At 35.8% G+C, this 27,695-nt stretch overlaps 1 protein-coding gene across 1 annotated transcript in view; it reads left to right on the top strand.

The window, feature by feature from the left end:
* The window catches only part of caps (capricious), a 476,818-nt gene that overhangs the window by 51,183 nt on the left and 397,940 nt on the right, over positions 1-27,695 (top strand). The window contains exon 2 of the mRNA XM_089727184.1: positions 12,345-12,380. The gene's annotated coding sequence lies outside the window, so the exon portion shown is untranslated. The remainder of the gene's footprint in view (positions 1-12,344; positions 12,381-27,695) is intronic.

Genomic DNA, 27,695 nt, shown 5'->3' with positions numbered 1-27,695 from the left:
TGGTGTTAAGTATTCACTGGAAGACAAAGTCATCAAAAACGTAATCATCGACCTTAAGACATCAGTTCTAATATCTCAGTTTTATGTCGACGACTGTCCCAACCAACAAATGTAAACGCATCCTTCCATACATCCCTTATAACCGCCAGAACGAGATAATTCCTCCCGTGTGACAGTTTTCATAAAATCTGGAGTTTTCCGACAAATGCTCACAGTGGAATGTCAACCTATTTTCTTTTATACTCAACGTAATATAATTGTAGGCAGCCGCTTGGCTCTGCCCCTGGCATTACTGAAGTCCATGGGCGACGGTAACCACTCACCATTAGGTGGGCCGTATGCTCGTCTGCCTACAAGGGCATTAAAAAAAAATGTGTTCTATTAGGTATATAGTTACTAGAGCCGATACTAGAGTCAAATACCGTCACCCACCTTGATACATGAGGTTGATGTCTCAACCTTCAAATCGAAACTTACGGCCGAAGTGATGTTAAGTATTCACTGGAAGACATAGTCATCAAAAACGTAATCATCGCCCTTAAGACATTAGTTCTAATATCTCAGTTTTATGTCGACGACTGTCCCAACCAACAAATGTAAACGCATCCTTCCATACATCCCTTATAACCGCCAGAACGAGATAATTCCTCCCGTGTGACAGTTTTCATAAAATCTGGAGTTTTCCGACAAATGCTCACAGCGGAATGTCAACCTATTTTCTTTTATACTCAACGCATTATAAATGTTCAAACAGTTTAAAATTATTGTTAACGGATTTTATAGAATTTAACAAGGCTTTGGCTTTTTCCGTACCGATGATAAATATTATTCTGATATTCAATAAGCTGTTACGTGATATTCGAGTCACAATAAAAGACTTTGAATTTATTCATTGACTCGGCATAAGTAGTTATTGTTCGTGGTAGTTCACAATAGTTAGTGAACTTTAAAAACTTAATCGAATACAATAGAGAAGCTTCCCCCTACGTGATCTGAGAGTTGTGATTGTCTGTGTTTTTAAGTAAACAGCGCGCATTCTAAAACATTAACATCATCAACTCAATCAATAACAACAAGCAAAATATAAAAATAAATAAATAAATGGATATAAATAAATAAAACATCTAAGATAGCGTACATCATGACAATATAGCACGCAACATTGCAGTGCCTCTTATCGAATCTGATTCGATATCGAAAGATAAATAATAAACACTAATAAATTCATCAGAATAATTTGCTAAGTCTAGTTGTTTAAAAGGAGCTTAATGACAAACACCTCAGAGGCTTATTAAAGGCCTACTATAAAATGATTATTTTGTATAATTGTTATAGAAAGAAAATTTCGGTTTCTAGAAAAGTGATGCCCCTACACGTAGATGCAAACAACAAGGCTAGGGGAAGAAAAATATGGATTCATTGTATATAATATCGTTATAAATGTAACCGAAGTAAATATGATTAAGCATAGAGATGAATGGAAAAGTAAGATATATTAAGGCAACCCTTGAAAAAGGGAAAGAGTAAGAAAATAAATAAATAATGATCAATTAAAAAAAAATTATCACTCGTACCTCAATCATACAATATAGAAATTGATTCGATACAACATAAATATAATTATTTACAGATTCGAAATTTGTTGTTCGAAAGAAATTAAATTTCGTAATTTATAACTTTAGAAAATTTTACATATTCATGAACTTTAATACTGATTTGAAAAAGCTCACGGCGGGGTACGTCTGTGTGCTCAACCAATATGAGGATAATTGATTTTTAATCTGCTTCGGTAGGGGTTGGTCACTACGTTGAATTTTATAAAGACTGGGAGGCTTGTTTATTTTTGTAGCACTTAAACATATTTCCGACAACCGTGTCGCTAAGAAAATTTTAGGTCTTGACTGTTGAGCGTGGAACGTTGACTAATCAATATAAACGTGGTACAACTCCAATCCTAGATTACGCTCTTTATTCGCACTTGTTTGAAGCTGAAAACAAGTCGTATTTTTAACCCATGCATATAGTCATCAGTATCTTCGCAGCTATGCGTTTCGCCTTAAAGTGTGTGACAGTTGTTATAGACAAACAATTGGCAAATCCGTGAGTTCGTTCTACGCAATAAAGATTAAAAAAAAGCGTGTGGCACTCGGGGACTACCGCGGTAAAGCTGCTGCAGCTATTGCATGGCATTTTTTATCAACTTATGCAATTATAATTAAACAATAATAATTTTATATTAAAACAACAATAATAAAATAAGACCACGCTATATTTATAAACATTAACAAAAGCAAAACATTAACTGTCCCCTTCACACTCATAAGCTAGACCGAGCGAGAGAGAGATGGGCAGTCTTTTTAAGATGCGCATGCAGTGCGACGTCACGCCGCGCGCTTATTCACAAACACTACACAAGCGCAACGTGTGAATCTGCTGAACGTGAGCTACATGGTAGGCGGAGTGGGGGTGTTAGGTTTTATTTTTGTTACGGAATTTCTTGATTCAGTCGAAGCGTAAAACCTATGCAATAGTTTAAAAAATTATCGAACATTACCTTTGTTAATGAGACCAAATTAAGCAAAAATTGAAACTCTCATTATCTATATATTAATACGTGAAGCAAAAACTTTGTATCCCTGTTTACGAAAATTGCGCGGACGGAGTAATATGAAATTTCCCACACTTATAGAGAATACAGAGAAGGAGTGCACAAAATTTGTGATTATAGAAGTATAAAATACAATCGTAATAGTGTACAAACTTACAATTCCAATTAATTATAGACGAATTTCGACTACTGCGGGACTTCTAGTACTAATTTACTTCTTCAAAAACAATTTAACGAAGCTTTCGTAGCTAAGCGAAACAAAAGATTTCGAAATTAATTCGGAAGTGCATTTTTATCGAGCACCCAAAGGGTTGTACTACTTGTTTGGCTTACGAACCGATGAAATTCAATCGGAATTTAAATTTTCCAAGTGATTTTAAGGGGTGCTTTATTCGATTTTAATAGAATCGCGTCTGGTCTGGCCTTTATTCGATTATATTCAACGAAATCGAATCATATGCAAATTTCTCTCTAAGTGCTACGGTTTTGTCAGCCGTTATTAGAAAATCTTTTGATTATAAATGTTACAAGATATTCAAATAGAAATACAAATTAGATTTTAGATTACATTTTCAATCTAAGTTTTCGTCTCTAGGTCGCATGTACGTAAGTACGTACGTACGTACTAATAACCAATTTGTGTGTGTGTGTGTGTTTTTTTTTAATGTCTATATTAGGGTGGTCTTTATTTAGGGTTTGTTCGAGATTATCAAACATTGATTAATAATAATTTTCATCTGATGACATGATGGCATGTTTGCTTCCTTACCTATTGACAACATTATCTTTTATTCACACAAGTGCTTTTGAGCCTTATAGTACCATAAGGTACATCCATATTAAATATAAGTATGCAATTTTTTCTTTAGCTATTTTGATAAAATTTATAATTTAGCATAATAAAATGTTAACATTATCAGATAAACACAGTTAATAGGGTGTACAGTTTTTTTGTTAAGGCGAATCATTCCCATTTCAAACTCATCTCAATCGAAAATCGAAATTATCCACAATATCCCTGGTAGGTACTTAGAACTATAATTTAACTACAGTTAATTCGGAATCGCAGTCTCGCTTATTAGTCGGCCGGTGAAGTTTTCATTGTTCACACGCGCCGCCACCAAGTTCCGCCGTCGCCGCGTCGCCGCCGAAGACGAACTTCGCATCAATGGCGACCACCGGGAATCGTGGAAGTCGACGCGATTCTGTACTACTGAGAAGTGATGGAGAATTATGTTGTGCATAGGGCATGAATCTTGTATGAGTATAAAAAGATTCTCCATCGAGCGTCTTTGTAAGAAGTGTCACTCGATCGACTCTAAGCTTGTTGCAGGATTTTGATCCTTAACGCCAACGTGAAACTGAAGAAAAATAGCCAAAATAACTATTGGGAAGCAAAAGAGCACATGGACCATTTCGTCAGCTATCACAGTCCTCTCCACTAACTGCCAGTGGCGTCGAGGAGTTTCTCGCTTCACCTTGGTTGATTGGTGAGCCCACGGGACTCAGCCTGAAATCATTGCTAACATTTGGATACCATAGAAGTCATCACCACGTAGTACTTGCATTAAGTTCGAAGGGCTAAACCTTAGGTCTTAAAGTGAATTGGAACATTCAACAACAACTGTAGTCTATAGGTTACAGTATCTACACCAATTCTCTGGTACTATAATTACAAAAATAATCGGACACACAGCTTAAGTATCCTACCTAGCTCGGACTTAGCAGATCCTATGTGGGGACTAGCTTTTCACCCGCAGATTCGCCAGCGTGGAACATTATTTATTTCCTGTAGATGAAGACACGTGCGCAGTGAGACGAACCTCGCCAGTATTTTGTGTGCAAAAACGTAAGAGTCTGTCAACGTCGCATTTATAATTCTAGCATACATTTGCATAATCAAAATATAAAAAATTCTATATATTTAAGATTTCGTTATTAATATGTCAACATATCTCATTATCATCGAATACGCTGTAATAATCGTTAACATTGTTTATCTCAGCGAGCATGTAAATTATCAAGCTCATGAAATGTAGTACAGTAACCTTTTCGGCCCAGTAATTGTACCGGATTTCACTTGACATTTTAAAATTGCCATACTTTATCGATCTTAATCGTGTCTTTAAATAAATGTAAATTGTATGGTCCGTTAATTAAATTGTGAAACTTTAAGATGTTAAATTAAAGGAATGCTCGTTAAATGATGATCGAGATTTACAATTTACTAGCGGCTCGCTCCGGCTCCGCTCGGGTCTTTAACAAAAAATTCAATGATATTTGACGTTGTATTATTTTTTTAAATAAAAGAACACTTATTGCGGCGTAACTATAATAGTGAGACATAAGCTGTTGCGACACTTTTTGTAAATAATAAAGTGTTCTACAAAGTCGTAGTACATTAATTTATTCTATCATCAATAGTTTTCGCAGGCACGCGATGTAAAGAATATTTTAGGTAATTTTTTTACACCTTGGGTTACATTATTGGAGTTTTAATAAGGATCCCTAATTTTTGTTCAAAAAAGATTATACCCTATGTCACCGAGAATAGCTTCCAAACAGTGAAAGAATTTTTCAAATTGGTTCGTAGTTTCGGAGCCAATACAAACAAACAAACAAATCTTTCCTCTTTAAAATATTAGTATAGATTAATCTACAGTATTTTAACTGTAAAGTTAGTTGTGGCCTAAATGACAAGATGCGATTTATTCGTGTAGGTTAATATCCTGTTAATAAAGTCCAATTCCCGCAGAAAAATACTAATTTTTGTAAAGAATTACGTACATAGCACCTTTCTACGCTAAAAGTATAAATAAGGTAGAATTCAAACCAAATACGCATTTTTGTTTATTTACGTATATTTGCTAGCATTAGAAAACAGCGAAAAATAATTGTGTACGTGCGTTTTAGTTTTTACGATCGAATGGTCGTTTTCAATTTGCAATTCAATTTAAGACCTCATGTATCAAAGTCGGTGGCGCATCGTGTTGTCTATAAACTGTAACAATTTTTTTCCCTACCTATGCTAATAGCCTTGAGAGGCTATTTCAGCTTCCCTTTGGTGAGGTGAGCTCACGGGGCTCAAACCGGGAGTGTTGCTAACACTGGCTCTAGCAAGAGCAGTGCTTCGCAGAATCTACCACCGGATCGGAAACGCGACCCACTGAGCAGATCCGGCGAGAAACTTAGTGGGCTGTGTCTATGGGTTAATTTGCTCGTCGAGCCCTTCGTCGCAAGCGACGGGTTCGGCGAGGACAGTGATCGGTGCTTGAGGTACCTGTAACTACTAAACGCTAGCTCATCGTGAGCACGTTCACTGTTTAAAAACAAGACTAACTGCAGATCATGATAACGTTTTTTTGCCTCTATTTGGCAAGTCTCAATCTGAGCAGGTAACAAGATCACTTTTTTTGAGTTTCGCTAAAACTGAGCAGAAGATTAGCCGCTATCTGCAATATATACTCGTAGAATAGAATAAATAAATCATTTTACTTTTGTAACGGTTATGGTAAATAGTTCCTGAGTATGAAAGAAATAAAACTGTCATAACTGGTACGCAACGTATTTTTCAGCAACAATTAGTCAACATTCACATTAGCTTTACTGTGACAAGTTCGGTTTACAATATTATGGTTATCCAGATCTATTTTGGGTATGGAAATTCAGACATGCTTCAAGAATCAGCTTAAATTTGTTAGAGATTTTTTTTTTTTTAAAACAATATCTCTCATCTGTCGACTTTCAAAACTTCATCAAGTAAAAAACGTCGAGAACAGTTCACGTAAGCATAAAATTCAAAAGATATTTCTCCATTACCCGTCAAACTAGTGAAGCCGTAACGCGGGAATGCACTCCGGAATCGCGAATTTTCCGCATTGACCTGATAAATGGATATGGACCTAGAAGTGGCCGTAACCGGAATCTTCGTTCGGGGGGATTTTAGAGCATTTACGTCTAATTAAAATTAGTTCTACTTTTTAACGGACAACAGCCATATTATAATTTAAGTATTTTCAACATATTATTTCAAATTATATCCAAACCAGCCTTTAGGTTAAGGTAGTTTTGATGTAAATTTTCAGTTATGTTTTATTATTATTATTATTTTATTTTTTGTTTTAATTAATATTATTATTGATTTTGTTTTAGGCCGAGATTGTAGTTATTATTTTTATTTAATTCTAGTATAAATGAAATGTTAATGAGTGTAATATGGATGCAAAATCTGATGTAAATGAAATAAATAAAAAAAAAGAATATATTGAAAATATTGAGTGCGAGATTTATCCGGCAAAGTAGTTTTAATTTAGCTACGATTCCGGAAACCGAAGAAAATGCAAAATATAAAAAACGTTAAAAGAACAAAGAAGTAACTACTACGCTATAATAGAAACCCAAACTAAAATTACCAAATGAAATTAAAATGTTAATTTCAATTACGACAGCCAAATCTCCAAAATATTATGGGAAAGTACTAACGTCCATATCGTTGTATCGTCATCGGTCTTTGACACCTGTCAATATTTTTTCCAATGTGGCAAAAATTATGTATAAAGATTCTGTTAAACAAGCTAATAAAAATGCATTAAAAATACATTAATTCCCATCGAAAACCAAACCTGGATTCGTGTTGCACTAATAACAGATCGGTGGTCGAAGATCGTCGAACTAAGGCTCAAGTTAATCGGATTAACGTCTATCCTTTCAAAGTAGTCTATAGCAATCGAACTTGTACGTCTTGGTACAAAATACAGGCCTACTAGTCCAATCCCAATCAAATTATTAAAACTCTACAAACTAAATATTACACATATAGAGTTACGCCTACTTGCTCGCATTTCGTAAACTTTGCTCTATAAATTCAAGTACACACTCCGGACCCCCACAGCCTTGTTCACCTCCCTCTCTGCGTCCGTTACACGGGCCAGCTGTTTACAAGATGAAAAAAATTGCTATTCCTCTCGATACGAACTCAGAACGCGATGTTAAGTGCCCTTCGTCTGAGATTAATGAAGATTCGGATCGCTTTAATGTGAGTTTTCAGGGTCGCACGTTTTGTTGCCCGTTTTTTTTATAGCGCCCGAAGAGACTTTAATTTTCACTGACATCCTTACGGAAAGTCCTTAAAAGAGTCAGGATTGCATTAATAGAATCCTTAGTATATAGAATTCATTCAATATATTAAAAACGGTCGTCTGGTGTAGTGGTAAGTGACATGGTCATTACACAAGGGGGTGGCGGGTTCGAATCCCGCCAAGGGAAGATATTTGTATGATAAATATAAATGTCTTTTCCAGGGTTATGGCTGTATATTAAATTTAAGTATGTGTATAATAAAAATTTTACATTTATTTCCGTTATCTGGTACCTGTAACACAAGTTCTTTACGAACTTATCACGGGACCAGTTGATGTGGTGTGATTGTTAGTAAGTATTTATTTATTTATTTTATTCATCTTCAATACGCATCAAGAAATAATTTTTACCACATAGATTTTTGAATGAGATTTTCCTCACGCTTTGTTCCGACGCTATAGATTCTCTGAAAAAGAACTTTATAGTTGCCGCTTACGTTCTCGTGACTACTACTAGTATTTCTAATAAACCTTCACCTGTAAATATAATATAATGGGGTTCTAATATAAAAATATTACATCTCACTAAAACTAAGTTATGTACTTTCTGAATGTTGTAAGTCTCACAAGGAAAATAAAATTTTTTGGGTTTTTTTTATGATCCGCAAGTTCACCTGCTACAAACTCGTTACCAATAGCTACTTACTACTAGCATTTTAAGACTAGAGGTCTGAACCTCAATCGTATTGTATAACAGATATTCCACTCTTCAAATTGGAATTACTGTTTTGCAGCAGAATTAGGTAGGATAGTGGATTCTACCTGTGGGGGTTTACAATATCCTTTAACACCAGTGCCATTTAGCAATATAGTGATTAATTGCTGGTTATCAGTTACGTGTCTACCTTGCTTTGTATGTTATTAACGCTAAAAGTTGTGATGTCTGTGGAGTATTTTCTAATGGGCAATATCAAGCCATGTTGTTCTGTTCTCGGTGGCACGAATTTGGAGCAAAAACTTTTTCTTACACTATTTTCAATTCAAATTTATTAAAATTTATTTTCTATTTTTTAGTTGAATTTTCTGTAAAAGCGTATTTTGTCAGTTTTTTTTTAAATTACTATTTATGTTTCATTGCTTAGTTGAGATTCAATATTTTTAATCTTTTTTTTTTTTTATATTGTATTGCCATCGGTCCATAATAAGTATACCAAATTTCGAGTTAATCCGACTTCTTGAAGGGGATCAAAATCTTGTTCAAAGATTCCGTTACATACTAAAATACATATATCCGAAGTAAATAATAAAAGCGTATTAATAACCAATTCAAATATTCAAATGTTCAAAATCGATTATAGGTTCGATTTAAAACATTCAGTCGCAACATGAGAACCCACAGAATGAGCACATTTAATATTCCTCATGTAAATCGATTAAACAAATGTTCGCGAATAGCCACGTCCTTCGCTCTTTGTTAGTTTACAATTAAAAGTTTAATTTAGTTCTACCCGTCCTGACACTATTGCCGTGACGGAAATTGAATTAAAACGTAACATTTCTTAAGGAACAAAAGCAGCTGTCCATTTACGTCGAGCGAGCTATATAAATAATGTTCATTATTTTGTACAGAAAAACTGGTACTAAGGTTTTATGTCTTCCCACCATAAATGTCTATTGGTTTTGTCTCATATTTTCATAATTGTATAAATGTTATTATTAAACTGAAATCAGAAACAGAACGAGATTATCTTTGTTCATAACACTTACAATATCACAATTGAAAAACCGTGCATACAGAGAAGTTATACACAGACATTAACTTCGAAATAAATTGAATACGACTTTGTATTGCTTGGATAGATTGATGAATTCACACCCACCTAAAAACATGCAGTCGATGTCATTGGAACTAATTGCAGAGCGGCAATCTCAATAATTCGTATCTAAGTTCCACGAATAGAAATAGACTGAATAATACAATACTAGTGGTCCCCCGGTGGTCGAAATTCGACTATAATTCACTGAAATTATAAGTTTGTTCACTATTATGATTCTATTGTCAAAGACTATTTATTATACTTATATAATCACAGATTTCGCTAAGACTACACTCTAGATAGACAAATATTATTAAAAAGACAAACAATATTTATCTATTCCCAATTTGACTACAGTCTATAAGCAATAAGAAAAGTTTAACAATAAACCAATAGTATGCATGCATATGTATGTCAAATACATAGTAGTGTGTTTAATGTTTTTTATTTATTGATTTTATGCATAAATTAAAAAAGTATTAACGTTCTGCACTCCTTCTCTATATTCTCTATAGGTGCGGGAAATTTCATACTCCTCCGTCCGCGCAATTTTCTTAAAAAGGGGTACAAAGTTTTTGCTTCACGTATTAATATATTATAACTGTACTAGAGGTCCCGCAGTAGTCGAAATTAGACTATAATTAATTGGAAATAATTTATTAGAAAAATAAATTGTAAGTTTGTACACTATTATGATTGTATTTTATACTTCTATTATCACAAATTTCGCCGAGACTATACTATAAAAAAATATTAACAAACAAAAACAATATTTAATCTCAATTTGACAACAGACGTCAAGAACAAAAGTTTGACAATACATAGTATGCATGCGTGTGTGCGTCAAATACATGGTATGTAGTGTGTGTAATGTTCTCTTTATTGATTTAATGTATCTTTTTTGCATTATTTTAAAAAAAATATTATCATTGTGCACTTCTTCTCTATATTCTCTATAAGTGTTGAAAATTTCATACTCCTCCGTCCGCGCAATTTTCGTAAAAAGGGATACAAAGTTTTTGCTTCACGTATTAATAAATAGATAAGTAGATAATATCTACCCGTGCGGATTGACAATACGCATCTAAATCAACTGCTTTTTGTATTTTTCACGACAAGTTCTTGTGGCTTACGTCACACCAGCGAAATAGGAGGAGGTGCCGAGAATGCACGTAAATCTTCTAGAGCAGTATATCTTTATAAACAAGCATCTATAACCATTTGTCACGCGTGTACAGATGCTCGCATTGATAATGAAGATAGGGATGAAGTAACGGCGTGATACCAGAATATTTGGTTCGATTTGAATTTGTGACTCATATTTTAACCAGTTATTTAGATCCGGAATCAAATTTGTTTATTTTATTATATTAGGTTGATTATAATTATTACTGGGATGATTATTTTTGTACTCCAGCCCAACGCTTTGAGTAGGTACGAAACGTATCATAGGCCTTAGGCGTGTCGGTTTGAACGGTGGGGGAACCGTTGTATTGTAAAACTGAGACTTAGAACTCATGTTTCAAGAGGGGTTTTTGATGTCTACGGGCTCAGGTAAACAATGAACATCAGGTGGGCCGTAAGTTCATTCATCCACCTAAGACTAAAAAGATATATCCAAGTGCTATTGATGCTACTCTCTCTACTTATTGTCGAGTGGCTAGACTAATTCTTATCCCGATTTTTCAATACAAAACTTCAGCAAAGGTTTTTTTTTTTTCAATACTTACCATACCTTTCATTAGTATTACTTATAGTCTATATTAATAACTTAAAAACCTAATTTATCTGATTATTCATTTCTTTTTTTTGCATTTCAACTACAATTTTGATATGTTTGATTTAATAGCGTCTATTTCAGGATACCGCAGGTATATAAAAGTATCATGTCTGTTTATGCCGTGATGTCGTCATGCTTTTGAAGAATACGACAGATATTCAATTGACTCGAATAACACTTAATGACAGGGGGCCGTAAACTCGCGTACTTACTTACTAACAATACAATATAAACGACGCACAATTATCCAATAAACAAAAAATACCATAAATAGTGATCCGAATACGAATAAAATAATAAGAAAACGATAAACAAGATCCTTATTTTTCTTAACGCACGTGCTCTGAATATTTGTAACTCACAAAAATGTCTAGCACGTATTTTACGGAATACGCAGCCCCCGAGAGCTTTCACTAAAATTTGTGTTTCATATGAAAATATTATTACTCGCAAATTAAAAAAAAATCTATTAAGATTTGGTCAAGGAACTGAAGATGGCTTAATTTTTTAATGTACAAAGAATGATACACATCTGTGGAGATCAATGGTCATGTCACCGACTACCGTTTTTCCGGTATCCCATGGCATGGCGACGATGTTTTACGCAAGGTAGCAATCCCGCCCTTACTGCCCATTTTTAATCGCTGGGGTACCCATTTAAGGTTACCCGGCCGAGGGAGGGTAATAGATCGAGTTATGCCAGATTCCAGCACCTCCAGAGAAGAAGAGGGAGAAGAGGAAGACCGAGGTCTTCCTCCTTTACTTCCAATTCCTCCCAAGAGACTACGCTTTGAGAATGGTACCGCAAAAAGCGTGTTGAAAGTCCGCCTTCGCCGGTACCTGTCCTTCCTAGTTACCAATAAGGATTCCTTATTGATCCTTATTGGTTCCAACTATTAGATATTTCGTTTCAAACATCAATATTTAACTTTAAATCGATTGATATTTATCATGGTGGACGAAACTTTTTACTTGTGTTTTAAAAGAATGCCTTGAAACTGAAACAATACGTTCCAACCTAATATACTTATATATTCATTTATGATATATCTTTGTTACAGGTGATCAATAAAAACATGAACTTTATTTTATAAAAGGTAAAGTATAGAATTGTTGTAATTATTATTAACTTCTGCCGTGAACCAGTTAGGAAAGGTGGGACAGCCGTTCTATAATAGGATTGAAGCTTTGACCTCATGTCTGAAGATGGTTTGCGGGGTGATGGACTATTGGTAGCTAGTTAACACTGATTAGGTTAAGAGATCCTTCACCGATCTTTGCAAAAAATATTCGCTTTCAAAAATATTCTATATCGTCAAGTATATTTTCTTTTCCAAAGGGACTAGTAGATTAAAATATCCAGGTGTGTTTCATAACGTTACGGTCGGACCGCTGCTGACGAGGGTACGCGAGTCACATGCTGACTGATCACACCTGACTTCATTTTATTACTAAATCACAATATGGTTTGTTGTATTTACGACATTTTCCTCTTTCCTATTCAGTTTGAATTGAGCTGTACAAATATTTTATATTATGAAGCATACTGCTATCTCGTATTATTATTATATATTGTTTAATTGAATAATATAATATAACATATAATATAATTGACGCTATTATTTGGACGGACAAGATGAAAAAATACTGAAAAGTAAGATAATTGATAAATTATATTATATATCCACCAATCAACGAATTGCTCTCATTTAGCAAATTTTGGTTAACAAAATGAATTCATAAATTAGTTAGTTAATCAATAATAAAAGTTTAATTAATAAATAAACTATTTTCATAGCAGAAGCTTGTTATTAAAAAAAAAAAGAGCAAGTTCCGATCTAAACAAGCAATTACAATTTGGTACTGCTAAAATATTGAAGGTCGTCAGTGCGGCATTTGTGGGATGCTTGAATTTTATTGTTACAATTTAATAGTCATCATCATCACCGACCTGTTTGATCATAATAATGATAACTAACAACAACATCCTTCTATGGTCTCTGTCTATACAATTACAATAGGAAATGAGCAACAAAGTCAGTATTCTTAAGACTTGATTCACATCAATTGCCAATACAAAAAGTAAACCGCTCTCAACGGATCTGAAGTGTATTTCCCAATAAATCCAGAAGAACATTTATCACTCATATTTAATTTCCCCTGTTGAGTAGCTGTACAGAGCCCGACGTTTCACAAGAATCATAACTCATAGTTAGGGTTTGACGCAAAATCCCTTGTCAACAGAGCGTCTAGTCACCGAAAAATTAAACGTGTGGACTTTGGGTATTGAGTATTTGTTTTGCCTATAAAAGGGGAGAAACAAGTTGGAACACGAAATTTTTTTACAAACTTTTATGCTTGAATAAAAAGACACCGTCTGGCTTTTCCGATGCCGGTGCAATCAAAATGCCTTTGCTATCTGCACGTATTCTTATGATTTCATGGTACTCTCCAAGGTTGATGACTTTAACGTCGTAGTGTCAAACACTATTGTTTTGATCGTGGTTGGCTCCATAGGTTATTTTGTCTGAGTTAAAAAAAACACTTCAAAATACATCATTACCACATCAAGACCATTTGTTTACCAATACACAGAGTCTTTAATATCCCGCAAAATAATTGTTAAACTTGGTACTCATTCGCTATTTCTTGAAAATTTGTATGAAAAATATAAAGATAGCTTTTTTAGATTCGAATATGCTTAATTAAGTTATATGAGTTCGTCAATTGCGATACAATGGTGAGAATACAACTCTTTCACAGCAGAGGAGGGGCAGAAAAGATTTAGTCGGCCGGTTACCACTTTCAAAAGATCGTACAGTCCTAAGAGTAGCATGCAATAACAGAGAACAGAGAGTAATAGCAGTTGATAATATCAGATATCAAATCTTTTAAGGTTACCGAACCACTATAATATTGAAGTAATTCATGTGGCGTGCTTTATATTCTGAGTTTTAGATATCAAAAACGGATATATCAATCCCACATTTGATCCATAAGACGACGACATTCACTTATTTGCCCTTTGGTCCTTAATAACCGCTCAAGATCAGTTTGGTCATGCGCTAATCTGCGCATCTAAGACAGCAGAAATACTAAAAACAAATCTAATTTTGGCTAAATTTATTTAATTTATCATGCACGTTCAAAATCCTCTCGTAGTACTCATATTCCGAAAATATTTTGAGATTGTTCTTTGCATGTTGTTAACTTTGAATACAGCATTCCTTTCAGCGGTGCACAATTACGGTAATAAGCCAAAATTATGGTTCTGCCTTAAAAGGGTCGGAAATGTTAGCAAAACCTTCGTTGTGGGCCGAACATTAAATAACCCTTCCATTAGCCATGTAGTAGTAATTTGAAGGTCCTCTGAAAAATTATAGTTTCTTTGTTTCTAAAAATATGCGTTAGGGTTTTAATGAAAAAGCCTATTTTTTATTTAATTTAAAGGCACGTGATTAAGTTTTCGATGGTCACGATTGTCGGCAATATCAAGAACATAGCGACGCCACTAAGAGCTATTTTCGAAACTTTTAACGGAAGACTGCCTATTTCTACCGTGAAGCAGTAATGCGTTTCGGTTTGAAGGATGGGGCAGCCGTTGTAACTATACTGAGACCTTAGAACTTATATCTCAAGGTGGGTGGCGCATTTACGTTGTAAATGTCTACAGTCTCCAGTAACCACACCGGGTGGGGTGTGAGCTCGTCCACCCAGCTAAGCAATAAAAAAAGGATATTTCCTAAAGCTACGAGAATAGTTCATACAATTCACGGCAAAAATAAATTGTTGAAACGCATTATGAATAAACAGAGCGGTTCCATGGAGCAGGAGTCTGATCCAGTGGCGTGACAGTTCTTAGAATCACCTCAAATAACAACTTTGTGTTATCCTTGCTGTTCCTCTCAAAAGCATTTTCTTCAAAGTGTCAATACGTAATCAACGAACCAAATATTCATTTCAAATATGTACTAGGTTTGAGGAAAATTAATGTTTGTATCACAATTTGTTCGTGTCATTACGGATATATGGGTTGACAACCAATATCCACCCATCAGTTAGTTCGACTAACCTAGTCATATTCGTGACGTCACGCTCACAAATCTCTTCTCAAATGATCAGCGACGCGCCTAATCTCATTGTCTGTTAGTGTTATCCAATCCGAACTCTCCGATTGATTTACATTCATTGACTTCGACCAGTGAACGACTTAAGCCAATGTCAGATTAATGGCGAATGCTGCCTATTGTTGGGTACAATACGCAGTCAACGGAGCGAAGGTTCGTGTAACAAGCCACAGGCTGTAGCGATTTTATATAAAGGGTATATATCTATGTTAAAGGAAGGAGGTCTATTCTTAAACCTCAACTATACATTTAAAGCAATCCTAAGTTCAGCGCTACGGGAGTTTCTTTTAGCACTATATGCGGTCTAGAAACAATAAAAGCTACATTGCTAAAGAGTCAAGTGACCTTAATATATGCCGCCGATAAGAGATTGGGAAGTCACGATCACAGCCAATTTCGGTCGATAATAGGTGCACTGGATTAAATGCTATCAAAAGCTAGACTTGTTGTATATCAGAATATTCAAAGAGCTTTACAGTACAGTAGCCTTCATCTACAAAACAGAACTTGAAGAGCACTGGAAGATTTTGGTAGGCATGCACGTCTTCAGTAGGGAGTCATTTCTTATCTTTTATGATCCGGTTGGGAAGTAGGTATTACTTGCGTTTTTTTCTAAACACCCACAGTGACCGGCTAACTGCAGCTTATAATATATTCTATACCTACAACATACAGCTCAACATATAGTTTGCAATAACAAACATTTTTCCTTGCTTCGATGGTAGATATGAACTAAATACTAATGAATTTGGTATGGCTTTAGTGCGTCACTTAACCATCAAACGACACAACACCAATAAAACAATTCTGAACAGGCTTTAATTATTACGTAAATGTTTTTGTATATTCCCGCTGAATCCCACAACTTCGGCCATTATTTAATGGTTATGCACCACTCTGATGGTGCATTTAGTGAACACAGTCTCTCAATTCTAATTATTAACACTCACCACATGAGAAGAAATAGACTTGATTTTGAGATGTACGAAATTTAAATCCCTGTAAATTTAACGGAGTAAATTAAATTAAAAAAAGAATATAGACATCAAAATGAAGACTTTTTGCTTTATATCATATTTCCTTTGGTTCTTATACTACCTAATTTTTTTCAGCTTTACCCGAATAATTTCTATATTCCATATTCCTCCACTTGTTGAAGAACATATCGCTGATGTTAAGATAGTTTCTTCAAGACCTCACCTCACTGGTGACTCCCATTAAGACTTCCAAAAACATGAAATCTTTCAAAGCCGTTAGCTCTAACTTACTGATTCGAGAATGTTCCAGAGTGCTATGACATCTTTATCGTCAGAAGTTTTAAATGATCCGTAGCAATGTGCAGCTTGCTCTAGATAATATCCAGCTATGGTGACTACTTCCAATCTTGTGGATGGTCTGTCTTAGATGGTAGTATACAAATTCTGATTGTTTTAAATATTTTTATTCCATAACCGAGTCAACGAGCTCAAGATCTTTCTGGCGTGTAGTGGTTATCGGAATCACAAGGCATCGCATTGTGACTGTCGCCATTTACTTTTATTTTATTTTTTTAAGATCTTTCTGGCGTGAAATGGTTATCGGAGTCATGAGACATCGCAATGTGACTGCCACCATTTACCTTTATTTTTTTCCTACCTATGCTGATAGCCTTGAGAGGCTATTTCAGTTTCACCCTAACGTGTAGGTGAGCTCACGGGTACAAACCGGAGTGTTGCTAACGCTGGCCCTAGCAAGAGCAGTGCTTCGCAGAATCTACCACCGGATTGGAAACGCGGCCCACTGAGAAAATCCGGCGAGAAACTTAGTGGGCTCATTTACCTTGAGAAGTACTTGTAATTTAAATAACATGGTGTAACGGCTGCTCCACTCTTCCAACAGGCACGTGCGATTGCTTTACGGCGGAAACTGGCAAGATTGTGGTACGATTCGCCTAACTACCAGCAACTATGAAAACTTAAAGATTTTGTAGCTCATATTTCAGTACTAAATAATTTTAATCCTTCATTATTAAAGTCATTCATAAGCACATGTTAGTTGATATTTCCTTAGTAGAACATTTCGCTACACCACAACAAATTCAAAACTCTAATAAACATAGCATGACGGTATTCTTTTATTAGACAGTAAAGAATCCCTTAAATTATTACTATAAAAATTACGTATTTATAATTTGGGTCGCCTTTTGCCACCGACTTTATTGTTATATTCAAATTGTGTTAAAAGAGAACAGTCGACAATGGAGCGACGGGTGGTCGTCTGAATGACGTTTCGCTTTTTGGGGTTCGATTTCAAACATAAAATCCAGATGCTTTATGCATTATTATAATACCTAAATTGCCAAAGGGATCGAGGACTGAAATTAAAAACACTCTTCTTTCTTTCTATAGTATAATTTGGAACTGGTAAATTTAATATTTTTTTTATTTCTTTGTTTTGTTTGCCGTCGGAGGCAGACGTACATATGGTCCACCTCATGGTGAGTGGTTACCATCGCTCAAGGACGTCAGCAATGCCAGGGACAGAACCAAGCCGCTGCCTACCGTTAAGTACTTTCTACAAGCCTCGTTTGAAAAAGGACATGTCATAGCGCTCAGGAAACACCGTAGAAGAGAGCTCATTCCAAAGCCGGATGGTACGTGGCAAAGAAGGTCTCTGGAAACGCTTTGTGGATGAGCGCAGTGGTTCTGGGTAGTATGGATGGTCTCTACTCCGGTTTCGGGCCTTGCGATGGTAAAAACGAGATGATGGGATCACCTCAAGCAATTCCTCAATGGAACATACGGTAAACACAGAGAGAACTAAAGTCCCTCCGCAGAACCAGAGGTTGTGAGAATGGGACATATCGACAATCCGAACGGCCCTCTCCTGTATGGAGTCAAATGGAAGTACCTGGTATTTGGGAGCCTCTGCCCAGAGGCGGGAGCAGTACTCCACGTGAGGCCGTATCTATATATTCGATTTGATGACTGACGACTGGTGACGACTAGTGGTAGGGCGTATTGTGAACCCGCAGGGACAGGTACCACCACTTTGCCTAATTGTTTATCTACTCTACTTCCGCCTTCAACTTTATATGAACTAAATTATTTTATAAACAAGCAAAACCAAAAACCAAAAAATCTGCTAATTGTTTTGAAATATTATCTTTTAATTCATATGTAAATACGAAATTACTTTCAACACGTTCATGTTTACAATCGCGTTGTTCAGAAACAGCTCTAGGGTATACAGTCCCTATATTCCTAAACATTTCATCTCTTTCCCTCTAACCTACATTCTACTTAAAAATAAAACATCTGTCCCCTTTTAGCACGCAGCCGTTTAAGATAAAATGGATAGTGTTAACATGAAACGCTACTTATCTTCCCACTCCCCAAGGTCGAAAACTCTGAACCTACGTCGTCTAACATCGTGATAGGATTCATTTGTTTTTATTACTAAATTGTTATTTCTCTATTTTAATTAGTCTAACGAGTATTTGTAAATCGTTCTAAAGAAGATTTGTCTGACTTAGAGTAGAGCTTACTTTATAGCACATCAATACAAACCTAATGAATAATGCAAAAGTATAACAGACTGTCTTTTAGCTCAAAGAGATTTTTTCTAGAGAGGCAGTGAGCAAAATAAGAATCATTATAAATGAAAAGCTTGCATGGCAACAAAATATACTATATATTTATAATCGTAAAGCCACTTATTAGTATAATTGTATCTAAAATAATTTGGTAAATTAATTAATAAATTAAGTATGTCGTACTGACTCGCTGAGTGTATAAACCTTTTTTCTCACTAAATGTTTCAAGCAATCATGATTTCGCGTCACGAATTTGAGCTGTCCTCATACTGCTAGAAGCTATTAAAATAAATTTCTCTAGTTTTTCTGTAGTATTTTCACTGTTTCTCCACATATTCCTATCTCGTACCTGATGGAGAGTTTAATTGACCGGCATTTTTAGCTGCTGAGGTACGTGGTCATATTATCTTCAGCTTCGGCCTTCGGGTCTTTTGCCTCCTATTTTTCTAGTAACGATGAGCCTTTCCAGATTATCACGGATCCCGCGGGCTATGTGACCAAAATATTGCCGAACACGATGGCAATATATGGTTGACAGCCTGTGTTTCTATAATCTATGTTGACAGCGTCTATCATTGGAACTCTTTAGATCTTTTAATATTGAGACATTTGTTTGAAACGCTGCCCAAGAAATTCTTAATATTCGGCGCCGACATCACGTTTCAAAAGCTTCATTCGATGCCTGTAAGTAGCTTTCAGGGTTAAAGGTTTCTGAGTCATAAAGCAGGACAGGAAAGACAAATGTTCGAACTCGACAAATGTACGTTAGTTCGTCTTTTTATGTTGCTCTCTTTCCCCCCTTTATTCAACTGAACCATTACCGTTTTTACCATTCCAATGGCTCGATAAATTTGGCAAGGTTTGCAATCATCCAATAGACCAATCTAGTTATTATTAAAATTAAAATGTAGGAAATATAAAATGGAAATTTCATCAAAGTGTTGTTATTTTTCTTTATGAAATTATCTCTACATTCCGTTTTATTATTAGTTTAAGTAAATTATGAAATACATTACCAACTTTTAGTTTTCTCCCGACACTCCTAAATAGAAAGGATGTTACCTTAACGGATATTCTCCGTGTCAAAAAAAGGATTACCTGCTTGTTCAACTCCTTATTTTTGGCTAAGGAAGGTTGCCTCGTAAGCATCTGCTATCTCTTTCTTTTCTTAGTTTGTAGCGTAACCAAGTTCTCAACTTGAATAGTCAAAGCAAAAGATTTAAAACAATAATCTAAAATTAGAGACAACAGAAATTCAGAAACTAAAAAAAGAGAAAAGTTAAAGAACAAAAGTTCACGGCAAAAGGTGTACTAAACTACGGCCACAGCGAACCGCCCCGGAAAGTAACAAGTTTTCCAATAAATAATATTACTGTATAAAGAAAGGGTACATGAAGTCATTTAGATCATACGATGCGATGTTGTTGTATCATAAAACGTAAGGATGTTGATATATTTAGATCACTGTTTTCTGCACAATTTGTTTACAGATAACATGTTACTGGTGGTAGGACCTCTTGTGAGTTCGTGCGGGTGGGTACCACCACTCTGCCCATTTCTGCCGTGAAGCAGTAATGCGTTTCTGTTTGAAGGGTGGGGCAGCCGTTGTAACTATACTTGAGACCTTAGAACTTATTCTCAAGGTGGGTGGCGCATTTACGTTGTGGATGTCTATGGGCTCCAGTAACCACTTAACACCAGGTGGGCTGTGAGCTCGTCCACCCATCTAAGCAATAAAAAAATAAAAATATGCGATTTGCAAATTGCTAAGAATTTTTCTCCCAGGTTAAGCCCCAGGAGCTCACCTACTAACGATTTCTTACCAACAAACATTCATTGTTCAATATGTTAGTATAAAATGATACATACACCGATTAACTTTCGATATTCAAAATAAAAAATAGGAATAGTTCTTTTCGCTGCCAATTTTCTTTCAAATCTGTCAGATCAAGCAACACTATCTTTGTTACTGTATTCTTTATTAATCGTATCAGTAAATCGTGTCCGTGATCGTACAGTCCACGATACCGTAGGCAAAGTGTTTTACGAAGTTATGATATTTTTTTAGGGATGTCAAAAAAAATCGTAGCTCCTCTAACTGATTTTTTTTTAATAAAAATATCCTGTCTACTTTTCTAGTTTAGAATTCCAACTCACGGCTAACCCGATGCTATATGACGAATATAATCGGAATCTAGTGACATTACACTCCTAATATAGCTTGGGACGTAAGATCGTCTCAAATTGGAAAAACCTGGATCTTTCAAACTAGAAAGTATGATTGCGTTTTGCGGAAATCAATTATTGTATATTAAAACATAACTAGTATCCGCTCACAACATCCTCACGGTTTTTTTATTTATTGCTTAGATGGGTGGACGAGCTCACAGCTGCTCACCTGGTGCTAAGTGGTTACTGGAGCCCATATACATTTACAACGTAAATACGCCACCCACCTTGAGATGTAAGTTCTAAGGTCTTAGTATAGTTACAACGGCTGCAATATAGTTCAAGCCGAAGCGCATTACTGCTTCACGGCAGAAATAGGCGGGGTGGTGGTATTTACCCGCGTGGACCACCTACCAGTAAATACGCAAATTATAATTAAATAAAAATCAATTATAATTAAATAATAAAATTATTTTCACGGCGCAGAAATATCACCGTGTAATAAAAATTATTTCCAAAAATGTGGAAATCCGCAGTAACTGCTCGTGGCTGGGCCTGTTGTCAGCTTATTTCCGTCGCGCGCCAGCTATGCGATCCTGTTTAAGAGATGCCAAAATATTATGATACCTATCGTCTCCGAAGCCCACTCAAAACACGGATGAGCCAAGAGCTCACCCACTTACCAAGAACAATATAAATAAATAATTTGTAAGGTGAATTGGGTCTTTTGCAGTGGTAGTAATTTTTGTTCTTTTATCATATTTATTCACTTTTTATAAAATTTAACTCATTAATATCAGATACTTTAGTTTACTGCTGATAATTCTCCATAGAGATTTCTTAAATTGTAAGTTAGCAATTATTACCTCATGATAAGAGGTTGCAATTTCGCGACGTTGAGTTAACCAAGATTATATTGTCTCATTCGCAAGCTCGCCCTAGATAATTCTCCACTTCAGACACCTGTATCAAGGTTTTTAAACAGGTTATAAGCATTTCTAATAAAAAGTGAATAAATATGATAAAACAAAAACAATAGAATAAAAATTAGCAAATAGAACCTAATTCACCTTAAAAATTATTTTTATTATTTATTTTAATAAGGCAGGAAATATATATAATCCTTAGAGGGCTATGTCAGCGTCACCGAGCGAGTAGGTGAGCTCACAACGCTCTAACCTGAGGACGTTGCTAACGTTAGCCCTAGCAAGAGCAGTGCTTCGCAGAATCTACCACCGGATCGGAAATGCGACCCACTGAGAAGATCCGGCGAGAAACTCAGTGCGCTGTATCTGTGAGTTAATTTACTTGCCGAACCCTTCGACGGGTTCGACGAGAAAGTATACAGATCTCGTCGAAGAATAGCACGCTAAAAGTTCTTAAATATCATCATGGTTACACCGCAGCCACTTTTGCTTTTTCAATAAGCCTTATAATTAAAATTGGTGAAATAAAATATTTTCTTTAGGCAACCAGCCCTACCTACTTGTTCGATAAATGTTTATGCTAATTCTCGTATAGTTTATGGATTACGCGTACGGTATTTATCGGTCGATGTAAAAATATCAATATTAAGTACATCCATCCGACCTCGGCTTTATGCGATATTCATATTATTTATGTATTCGGAATTTCTTTCTGTTTTAACCGGAAAAAAAGACTGGCTGTAAACAATATTACTACGATTGACAGAAAGAAATTCAAGATATCAATCTGAGCCTCTTTATAATAAATATGTTCTATTTCTTCTAAGTTATTGTTATTACATTAACACTTGATGTATCAACGAGTTTTTTTTTTTGTTTTGTTGCTTAAATGAATTAGATGGTGATAACGGAGCCCATAGACATCTACAATGTAAATGTTGCCACACACACAAGTACAATGGCTGCCCTATCCTTCGAACCGAAATGCATTATTACTTCACGGCAGAAATAGGCAGGCACAACCACCCGTGCGGTTTCACAAGACGTCCTACCACCAGTAATCAGTTTACTGTCCTCTTGGTGTTAACTGATTAACGAAGCTAAAAATATCGCATTCACGATTTTTTACAGCGATACTCACTCTGCTAAGAACGCATGTCTGCTTTATGCCATTCATAGGCCTCCTAGCTCCTAGCTCTCTCTCTCTCCTACGCGGCCCACCAGGTCCATGGCCATCAACAACGTAATAATATAATACCACGGTAACCTACCCGAGCGGACTCGCAAAACTGTCTTTTTAGGGTTGGAGGCTTTACCTCGTACGAGATCCCCGCGCTTGCGTTGGGTGCGGATCGTGGGCCCAAGGGTGGTATTTGGATCCTACCCACTAAACGACTCTCCTGCACTCTCGCCCAAACGTGGACTACCGCGGTCAGCCCAGCCAACGTTCGCGATACTCCCTATTACCACTTTTTTCTAAAACAGTGTTATCATTCCGATCAATATATTTTTCTAAACTATTATATATTTTACTTTTATACTATCGGGCTATAATTTACTTGATAGATAACTCTTTCTGATGATTACAACCCATAAAGGAATGCGGCTATTAAGTATACTAGTCAAAAACACAACACTAAAAGCCAATAAATTCTACTCAAAAAAAAGAGTTCGAATTATTTTTAAGGAACCATTCTTATTATTCAAGGCACAGCATCCGCCACTCAGAAGTCGGATTGCGTTAAGATGCGGCCACGTGTAGCCGATTTTGATTAACTGAAGCTCGGGGTTTAATTAACGTTGTCTTATCTCGGATGCTGCAGCGAGACGTAATGGAACAATATCTTGTGCTCGGTTGTGTGCCGTTTGATTTGCGAGCAGAGAGACGGGTAGCATCAGAATGAGTTATGAGCTGTGAGATGATTGTGTGCAATTGAGTTGTATTGTCAGTTGTAGTGTAGACTGACAAAATATGTTTCTTGGGTCTACGGACTGCTCCCAATATCTGCAGACCGTCATGACCCATATAAGCCACGTGCTCCCTAAGCGCGGACACCTCGTAAGAGGTAGGCCTACCCGCAACAAAGACAAAAAAAAAAAAATGTGACGAGTCAATTTGGCAGAAGCCTAATCCAGCAATGGACGTCTATATTTGGATGTCGATGTTTAAAAACTGCAATGGCTAAATGATTTGCATAATATTAGAGCATTAACAATGTTTAAAATAATTTCGCAAGTTGAGTTTATTATTCACCTTTTAAGATGATTCACAGGGTTTTGAAATAGTGTTGTTCTGTTTTGAACCAAAGAATGAATAAAATTTTACTAATTTGGTATTAACGATTGCAAAAATAGTTTTTTTTTCGTTTCACATCTCAAAAGTCTTTCTTGGAAGGATATAAAGTTTTAAATACAGTTACTCATCCTTGCTGAAAGTGATTTATTTGTGCAATTTACGATTCCCGACAAACATTGGACATAGTCAACCGATGACTGTAGTGGGAATCGTAAGCCGCGGTTTGAAGATTTATTTCGTTCTCATTTATGTTTTATGAGAACGATTATCATGGAAACCAAGATTGACCGAACCAGTCCTGTTTTTGAATTAACTCACAAAGATAAATATGTCTTAGGCATGTAACTCCAGAGTTCATTTTTATTGTTTCGTACGGTGATAGCTACGACTTTTTGTAGTAGATCAAATATAATGTCATGAGCTATGTAGATTACATTAAAAGCTTAGGAATCATTTTTGATTTTATTGGTTCACAATCTAAGTCCTAACTCGGTGCCAATGTCTAAGTAGATAGGATCGGGAAAGCATGTCAAACGACTAAGGTCAGCTAGTCGGGACTGGAATCAGTGGTAAGGTACACAATCGGATTTTTGACAAGTCATAAAAAAAATGACGTTTATGCTACGAAGTTATTTGTTCTCACTGTGTTTTATATAGAGAATACTCTGAAGAATAATGGATGATCCGGTCATTTTAGTTTCATCGGCGTACCACCTGCTACCATAGCAAGTATTGCTACTGAAAGCGCTGCATTTATCAGCAGTGCTTTTCCAGATTTTTTTTTATCACTTATCAATTGGCTATGGGATAAACGCCCCTCCCCAGTTCCCTAGCATCATCATCATCATTAATTCCTATTACCCTCTGCTGGGGTGCAGGGCTTGCATCAAATCCTTCCATTTACAACGATCTTGGGCAATCTGCTCTAGCTTCCAGTTTCCCTAACACCGTAAAAAAATATTTTTTCAAACCAGACGCGATAAAATTAGTTAGCTGTAGGCAGCGGTTTGGTGCTTATGATGAATGTCGGTGACCATTTAACAAGAACTGTCTCTATAGATCCACTTAAATGCGAAATTTAGAGGCAACACACGCACAGTTTTTCTCAAATTTAAAGTAAACATTTATTCTTAATTTAATAATATCCTGAATTCTTAAACTACTTTTCACTATTTTTCGGTCGTAGTAATTTGGTGTTGACTATTTTAAGTGTTACTTAATTATTCTTTTTTAATATTGCTCAGTTGGGTGGACGAGCTCACAGCCCACCTGGTGTTAAGTGGTTGCTAGAGCCCATAGACATCTACAACGTAAATGCGCCACCCACCTTTAGATGTAAGTTCTAAGGTCTCAGTATAGCTACAACGGTTGCCCCACTCTTCAAGCCGAAGCGCATTACTGCTTTACGGCTGAAATAGGCAGGGAGGTGGTACCTACCCGTGCGGACTCACAAGAGGTCCTGCCACCAGTAAATCTTTCTAATTCCATGTAAAACTTAGTGATTCTACGGTATAACAAATCATTAAAAGTCGGACAACGGAAATATTTGTGTCAAGTGATCAATATTGTTAAACGAAATTTACTCTTTAACCTAATTTACAAACTCCTCGACTTTAATCAATTGCTTTGCAGCAAATCAGCTAAATGTTCATTCATAAACACAATTTAACTTTCAAAGGTCGCTAAATGATGCTTAAATACCTGTCAAAATGAAAGAGGTCTAATCTAGTTTAAGGATTATTTGAATGTTGAAGAGGCAAAATGGATCGTATTGGAATCAGCTAGTCGTCTTGTCAGATCACTATAGGGGTGGGTCAATTTGTTCACCGCTAGTGAAAAAGCAATACCTCATTTCCTCACTAACACTCAATGAACTGTAAAACCTTACCCAAATAACTTTTTTATTTTTATTTTCTTAATTATATGACCCGGGCAACGTTGGATATAATATAATCCTTCGAAGAGATCCACTTTTTTCTAAGTCTCAGCAAATTTGGCATTCGCGCTATTGTATGTTAAGCGACATCTTATAAGATATTAGGAAAAGAAAACGTGGCAGTAACGCTAATTTGTAATGACAACAGGATATACAAAGACAGTTCGTTGCTGAGATATTGTTGTAAATTCTCTGTGGCGTTTTATGACGCCCTTGATTTCTTTGAAATTTACAATAGAAAATACAATATGTCAAACGAGAACTGTATGCAACTAGAACGAAGAAAACAAACATTAAACCATTAAATACGTCACGTCACATCATCTTGTAATAAATTCTTAATTATATCTAAAATTCATTCATTACAAATTGAATCTCACATTACATACCTGTTGACTGTTAAAACTAATTCTACTAGCGGTAACAAAGCTTAGTGTTAAAATAATAAAATCGAGATGGCCAAGAGCGAACACATCATGCCCACGAATCTATTTACTTAAAAGAGATTTCTTAAATTTATGTACAACAACTTTGACTATTGATGGGGTCTTGTTGAAAAGATACACGTAGATTAATTACTTCTACACATCGGAAGGCAAAATCACGGTAGAAATATGACAGATGGAGAAACGGGCTTACAATTTAAGCTATCACCAGCAACGAACCTAGCAATTTCGACTAATAATTAGAATCAAGCAGGGAACTCAGGGAAATTTCAACTTAATTAGAGAAGCAAGACTGAAGAGACGAAGATTAGGATTATTCGGTCACTTATCAATATTCGAATTTGAAAGAATCTGTTGCCGAAAAGAAACAAAGAATTAGAGCTAAAAACTCAGCAAAACAACATCCAGTTAAACAGGGACAACAGTTTTAAAGACTGAATACAAAATACTAAATTATAGTCTTAACGGGAGCTTCATGTCAGTAATTATAGGTTGAATTCTGTTATGATGTCCAACTTTTTATTCCTGGAATCCAATATATAATTTTATAAGGACTTCTCTATAGGGTAGCTTTTATTATTGTTGGCGCATCGTTGCCATGGGCGGTTTAAATAGCTACGTTACTTGATATTATCTGCCTGTTTTATCCTAAAAGTAATTATAAATCAATAAGGCAATTATTTTTTGCTATAATGTTGAGACGTATATCTCGAATATGTGCTTGCCGTGTTAAGCTTGCTATGTTAAAAGTCCTTGTAAGTATATTAATTATCCTTAGTTCAAGAAACGCATCATCATCATCATCATCTCAGCCTGTCCACTGTCCACTGCTGAACATAGGCCTCTCCAAGTGATCTCCAGTGCAGCCGATCCAGTGCCACCTGCATCCAATAATCCAATCCAATCCAGAAACGCATAAAACCGCATTTTCTTGTTTA

The sequence above is a fragment of the Bombyx mandarina genome, chromosome 04 (assembly GCF_030267445.1).
Source record: "Bombyx mandarina strain Sakado chromosome 04, ASM3026744v2".
Classification (NCBI taxonomy): Eukaryota; Metazoa; Arthropoda; class Insecta; order Lepidoptera; family Bombycidae; genus Bombyx; species Bombyx mandarina.
The sequence above is the reverse complement of the archived record's forward strand: the minus strand, read 5'-3'. Positions and strand labels throughout refer to the sequence as shown.